This window comes from Babylonia areolata, chromosome 10 (assembly GCF_041734735.1).
Source record: "Babylonia areolata isolate BAREFJ2019XMU chromosome 10, ASM4173473v1, whole genome shotgun sequence".
Taxonomy (NCBI): Eukaryota; Metazoa; Mollusca; class Gastropoda; order Neogastropoda; family Buccinidae; genus Babylonia; species Babylonia areolata.
In genome coordinates, this window is record NC_134885.1 from 25,648,024 (window position 1) to 25,655,523 (window position 7,500).

At 42.4% G+C, this 7,500-nt stretch overlaps 1 protein-coding gene across 2 annotated transcripts in view; it reads right to left on the bottom strand.

Annotated features, from left to right (window-relative positions):
* Window positions 1-7,500, bottom strand: part of LOC143286521 (elevenin-like) — a 109,743-nt gene that overhangs the window by 47,661 nt on the left and 54,582 nt on the right. The gene's annotated exons all lie outside the window — the stretch shown is intronic.

Below are 7,500 nucleotides of genomic sequence, written 5' to 3' on the forward strand. Positions count from 1 at the left end.
TATCTTTAGTTTATCCTTGTAAGCTCAGCGTGTCCGCGCGAGGGAATGTTCAGGAAATGTATGTAGTGATTTGTGTGTGTGTGTGCGCGTGCGCGCGCGTGTGTGTGTGTGTGTTTGTTGTTGCTGTAGCTGTTATTTTTGTTGATATTTGCATATTATTGTATTTTTGTTATCATTGTTGTTGTTGTTGTTAACACCATGTTTATTATTAGCTTTACTACCGTTATTCTATATTATTATTATTATTATTATTATTGTCATTATTATTATTATTGTTATCGTCATTATTATCGTTATTATTAGCATTATCAACTTATTTTTATTTTCATCATCCCCATCACCATCATCATTACCAACATCATAATTTCTATCATAACTATTAGCATGATTATCTACCTAATTAAATGAAGGGGAAAAAAGACGAAAAAAAAAAAAAAAGGAAAAAAAAAAAGCTGAACACGACGGAAGCGATCCACCACCACCACCACCACCACAACCACAAACCACCACCAGCACCAGCGGTGCAGGGTCTCCACACGACGTGGGTGGCCTCACGGAAATCTGACAACTGACGCGACAGCTTCCTCTTCACTCTTCACGTCCACTCGCCAGAACTGACACGACACGAGCCCAGGTGTGTGACTACTGCCTTTGAGAAAAGGAGTAACAGAACAGAGGTGGCACAGGACGAACGATTGTCGTCAGAATGAATTACGCAATTAGACAGGCGACGGGGGGAGCTGGGGGGGGGGGGGAATGGGTTAGAGTGGGGGAAGTGGAAAGTTTGAGGAGGAGTTGGGTGTGGGGTTTGGGTGTGGGGTTGGTGGTTTGGGATAGAGAGAGAGAGAGAGAGAGAGAGAGAGAGAGAGAGAGAGAGAGAGAGAAAGGGAGAGAGAGAGAGAGAGAGAGAGAGAGAGAGAGAGAGAGAGAGAGAGAGAGTTTCAGTAGCTCAAGGAGGCGTCACTGCGTTCGGACAAAATCCATATACGCTACACCACATCTGTCAAGCAGGTGCCCTGACCAGCAGCGTAACCCAACGCGCTTAGTCAGGCCTTGAGAAAAAGAGAGAGAGAGAGAGAGAGAGAGAGAGAGAGAGAGAGAGAGAGAGAGAGAGAGTAAAATAAAAAAAAAAAGAAAAGAAAGAAGGAGCCAAGGGCAGAAGGCAGAAGGAGATCTCACTTTGGCAGCCTGGCGGAACAGACATTTTCCAAAATGAACTGTCAACTTTAGGAGGACGTGGTGGTGAAGAGGGTCAATGATTCACGAGAAAGGAGAAGAGAAGAAAGAGAGAAGAAAGGAAGATGAGTTGACAGACAGAAATGAAGAACTATGTAACTAACTAACTAACTAGCTGACTAACTAACTAACTGAGTGAATGACTGACTGACACGGTCACTCCCTCCCTCTTTCCCTCCCTCCCTCATACACTCACTCACTCACTCACCCACTCACTTACACCCTCACTCAATCACTGAGTACGCTACATTTGTTGGACTGATCTTAGCGTTTACTCAATTTAAAGACAACTTATGATATTATGAAAGCATTTTCATTTTCTTTCTTTCTTTCTGTTGATAGACGAAGGCTGACAGTGACAGAGACAGAAATGGGAAAGAGACAGTGGAGAGAGAGAGAGAGAGAGAGAGAGAGAGAGAGAGAGAGAGAGAGAGAGAGAGAGAGAGAGAGAGAGAGAGAGAGAGAGAGAGAGAGAGAGAACGAGCGAACGAACGAACGAAAGAAGGAACGAATCTTTCTTATTGAGAGAAAAATGGAATAAGCACAAATGGCTTGTTTTCATCCTGCCCTAACTGAGAAAGAGAGAGAGAGATACAGACAGACAGACAGAGAGAGAGAGAGAGACGTACAAACAGACAGACGGACTGATCGACATAATTATATGCAGCCACACAAATAAAGAGACAGAGATCGAGAAAGACACAGACAGTGAGCAGACAAGGACAGAGATAAACTCGCCAAAGACGGACAGAGAGACAGACACGAGAAGAGACAGACGGGAACAGTTTCGGTTTCAGTAGCTCAAGGAGGCGTCACTGCGTTCGGACAAATCCATATACGCTACACCACATCTGCCAAGCAGATGCCTGACCAGCGGCGTAGCCCAACGCGCTTAGTCACAGGCCTTGAGAAGACGGGAACAAAGGTACTAAATAGTAAATATAATCATACAAGGGACACACACACACACACACACACACACACACACAACACACACACACACACACACACACACACACACACACACAACACAACACAACACACACACACACTAAAAGACACACATAAAATCCAAAACAGACTCTCAATACACAAATAATTAAAGGTCTGCGTAAGTACGCTAATGGATTGATGAATTCTGTCTGTGTCATCATCCCCTCTGCGAATACCCACACAATGTGGTGTTTTTTGGGTTTTTTTTAGGTGTGTGTGTGTGTGTGTGTGTGTGTGTGTGTGTGTGTGTGTGTGTGTGTATGTGCGTACGTGCGTGCGTGCGTACGTGTGTGTGTGTGTGTGTGTGTGTGTGTGTGTTCGTTTGTTTGTGCGTGTGTGCGTGGAAATGGGGGTAAGGAGTAAGTGTGTGTGTGTGTGTGTGTGTGTGTGTGTGTGTGTGGTGTGTGTGCGTGTGTGTGCGTGGAGATGGGGGTAAGGAGTAAGTGTGTGTGTGTGTGTGTGTGTGTGTGTGTGTGTGTGTGTGTGTGTGTGTGTGTGTGAGGGTTTACGAGTCACGTGACAGAATTTCATTGCCCAAAGCTCTGTCTTATTGGATCAGCGAGACAGAGAAGAGAAAATTAAGACACCAACAGAGAAATCTTCGTCTTATTTTTTTTCTTTCTCCCTCCCCCCCCCCCCGCCCCTCCACGCCCCACCCCCGACCCCCGACCCCCGACCCCCCTCCCCCTCTTTTTTTTCTTTGCGTATATTTGATTAACCTGACTTTAACGAAGAGGTATTGAAAAGGTTGCGGAGTGTAGCCAGTTAGCTAGCTCTTTCGTTAGGCAGTTAGCTTGATATAAATAATAAGTTAGATAACGACGTTGGGGTGTTTGGATTGGATATATTTCATTGTCATCAAAACTAGCTATTTCTTTAGGCAGTTAGCTTGGTAAATAATAAGTTAGATAACAAAGTTGGAGTGCTTGAACTGGATATAATATTTCATTGTCATCAAAACCTTTGAGATATGCAAGACACAATACTGTACAAACATACTATAAATAGAAGCAGTCATGGACAAATTTTCACCAGCCTTGGCTATCTGTGTGTGTGTGTGTGTGTGTGTGTGTGTGTGTGTGCTTGTGTGTGTGTGTGTGTGTGTGTGTGTGTGTGCGTGTGTGTAGGAAGGAATTTTTGTTTAATGTCCCGTCACACATATCGGTGATTGAAGACATTTTGTAAAAGTATTTATGAATACATCTGAGTATTATCGGTTAGAAGGGGTGGGAGATGTGGATGAATGGAGGGTTTGGGGAAACTGGGCAAATGAGGGTAAAAATGTGGGTGAAATTTGAAAGAAAAACAAAACAAACAAACAAACAAACAAAAAAAAAACCCCTCTAAATACAGTTACAGGAAATTACTTAAAGGACTTCGTAAAAGAGAAGTCGTTAAACTGACAAGCGAAACAACTGATAATGAATGCAAAAAGTCAAAAACATCAACGTTCTCAGTCACTTGTGAAGACACACTTTCGTGTACAAAAGGCTTCATCAAGCTACAGTGAAAAATTATATGCTCAATTGTCAGGTTATTAAAGCATATACACTTGACATTAGAACAATACTTGGTCCGTAATGAATTTGATAATAGCCTGAGAGCTAAGCTCAGAATTGGTCTGCGAATCGGACCAAAGTCTGAGAGAGTCAACTGACGAGGTTTTAGACTTGAATTCAAGCACCTACAAAAGTCTCTTTCTAGTATATTGCTTATTTCCTTGTATGACAATGGGCAATATACTTTTATACTATCTATATGATTTTTTGCTCCCCTTTTTGCTGCCCTATCTGCTTGGTCGTTATAACGGAATCCAGTGTGGGATGGTATCCAACAAAAATCAACATTTGTACCCTTCACAAATAGGGAGTGCAATAAATACCTAATTTCAAAAAATAAATCTTCTCTTTGATTATTCTCAAAAAGGAGCAAACCTTTTAAGACAGATTGAGAATCAACACAAAATAGGATATTACTTATTATGATTGGTATATCAACAAGATGATTTAAAGCCATAAGGATGGCCACCAATTCAGCTGTAAAAATTGAATGTCCCTTACCTAAATAATATGATTTTTCTGTTTTTAGGTCAGGAATGACAAAAGCAGATCCTGCACTGCTATCATCCAGGACCGAGCTATCAGTGTAAACTTTTAAATGATAATCAAAATTTTCTTCTAATTCAATTCTGACAGATGCTGCTATTATATGTGGAGATTCTCCTTTTGTTGTGTCAGAAGCACATATGTTGACGTTTGCTTTTGTTAACTCCCAGGGAGGGACAGGTGGCACCAGAACACGAGGTGCCATATCATGCAAATCAATGTCTGAAGAATTTAAAATATCTGACACATATGTGCGAATGGTTTGTAGATTTGAATTATTTTGTGCATTTTTTGGAAAATCAATATCAGACCTAATATTTAATTCCTCAAAATCATCCACTGCTGTACATCTCACAATATATTTAGCAGAACTTAATTTTCTGATTTCATCTAGTGGTAGAATACCCGCAAGCTTATAGGCTTCTGAGGTCTTAGTATGCACAGGTACCCCTAAAGCCAGTTTCACAGCTTTACTGTCAATTATTCGCAGCTTCTTTAGGAACGTCGGCGGGGCAGAAAAGAAAATTTCTTGACCGTAGGTCAATCTTGATCTTACGAGAGATGTCGCTAAATGTAAACGAATTTTGGAGTCTTGTCCCCAAGGAGAGTGACTTACAATTTTTAAGAAATTTAAACTTTTAACTGCTTTAGTCACCATTGAATCAATGTGTTTCTTCCAGTTTAGTTTTGAAGTAAATAGGATCCCAAGAAATTTGATTTCCGACTTGAAAAATATTTCACGTCCTCCTAAAAAAAAACACGTGGTAGTTTGCTGGGATTATAACCATTATTAAAGAGGATCAAATGTGTTTTTTCTACAGAAAACTCAAAACCATTAGATTGCATATAGCTACTCAGTCTATCGAGTTCACCCTGAAAATGTTTCTGTACATAATTTATGTAATGTAGGCTTGTCCTTTTCCTCAAGGATGTCTGAATCCATACAGCAATATCATCAGCATATTGAGCCAGCTTGGTAGATGATGAAAAACATGTATGTAAATCATAAAGCATAATGTTGAACAACAATGGAGAAATAATGGAACCCTGCGGGATTCCCATGTTTATAGGCCTAGAGGTTGATAAAGTTACTCCCAATGTGCGTGTGTGTGTGTGTGTGTGTGTGTGTGTGTGTGTGTGTGTGTGTGTGTGTGTGTGTGTGTGTGTGTGTGCGTGCTTGTTCGTTTGTGTGTGTGTGTGTGCGTGCGTGCGTGCGTGCGTGCCTGTGTGTGTGTGTGTGTGTGTGTGTGTGTGTGCATGCGTGCGTGCGTGTGTGTGTGTGTGTGTGTGTGTGTGTGTGTGTGTGTGTGTGTGTGTGTGAGGGGTGTCAGGCACATAATTACCAGACAGATAACTTACTAACATCGGCCTCAGGCAACAGTCAGATTTACATTCACATTATTCTTCCTCCTCCTCCTCTTTCTTCTTCTTTTTCTTCTTCTTCTTTTCTTCCTCCCCCCCCCCCCCCCTCCTTCTTCTTCTCCTCCTTTTCCTCTTCTGTCTCAACCACCTCCTCATTTTCTTCTTTCCCTTTAAAAGCATAGTTTAGTGATGAGTAATAACTTCTTTTTCTTCTTCTTCCTGCCCCCCCAACCCCCCTCGCCTTCGTCTCCACATCCTCCTCTTTTACTTCTTTCTCTTTAGAATTCTACTTTAGTGATGAGTTATAATTAATTATGTCTACGTTAACTCACTCAGTACGGCCAGTCCTCTCTTCTCCTCTACACAGACCCCTCGGATGTCCAGTGGGTGTCTGAATGACCCAACCTTTAGCTTCCGTCGTCAGAATTGTGGTATTCTTTGTCAACATTCACCTCTTCAGTATAAGAGCCTTCCGCTTGCAATATTTTGATGATGGCAACTGGGGTAAAACGCTGTTAACGTCGTCTCTTTCGCCGTTCGTATGGAGAGAGTTAACGTTCTCGGATCTGGGCTGGGGGTTAATGAACGATCTTTGCAGAGCTTAGTTAGCTTAGTGTTAAGAGCGTTCCGAAGTGTATGGAGTTCAGAGCAGAATTCGGGACGCACTTAATTAACTCTCTCCATACGAACGGCGAAAGAGACGACGTTAACAGCGTTTCACCCCAATTACCACCATCAAAATATTACAAGCGGAAGGCTCTTACACTCAAGAGGTGAATGTTGACAAAGAATACCACAATTCTGACGACGGAAGCTAAAGGTTGGGTCATTGAGACACCCACTGGACATCCGAGGGGTCTGTGTAGAGGAGAAGAGAGGACTGGCTGTACTGAGTGAGTTAACCTCACGCCAACTTAACACTACTACAAGCGACACATTCCCCGGTGTGCAAGTTCTCCTTGTGGGATAAGCCTCTTCTTTTTCTTGCCTCACTCACCTTCACATTACAAAGATTGGTAAAAAGGTAGCAGAATGGTGAAGGCGCTTATCTTAAGTGGAGTGATGGTCTAGAGGTAACGCGTCCGCCCAGGAAGCAAGAGAATCTGAGCGCGCTGGTTCGAATCACAGCTCAGCTGCTGATATTTTCTCCCCCCTCCAGTAGACCTTGAGTGGTGGTCTGGATGCTAGTCATTCGGATGAGACGATAAACCGAGGTCCCGTGTGCAGCATGCACTTAGCGCACGAAAAAGAAACCCACGGCAACAAAAGGGTTGTTCCTGGCAAAATTATGTAGAAAAATCCACTTCGATAGAAAAAAAACAAATAAAACTGCACGCAGGAAAAAATACGAAAAAAAATGGGTGTCGCTGTAATTGTAGCGACGCGCTCTCCCTGGGGAGAGCAGCCCGAACTTCACCACAGAGAAATCTGCTGTGATAAAAAGAAATACAAATACAAATAAATGCAAATCCGCCAGTAAAGTACTGTAGTGTTCGTGAGAGTCTCGCCATTTCTCCCAGGTTACACTGGTAAAATCAAACTGAGCATCTCGTCATTCGGATGATACAATAAACCCAGGTCCCGTGAGCAGCACGCGCTTGGCGCACTGAAAAAAACAAAACAAAAAACAACAACAAAAAACAAAACAAAAAAAAAACACCCATGCCAACAAAGGTGTCGTCCTCCGGCAAAATTATGTAGAGAAAATCCACGCTGATAGGTACACGAATACATATGCACGCACACAAGGCGCGTTAGCTCAAGCTGATTGTCAGGCATCTGCCTATGGTATTGCTTAAAAGGA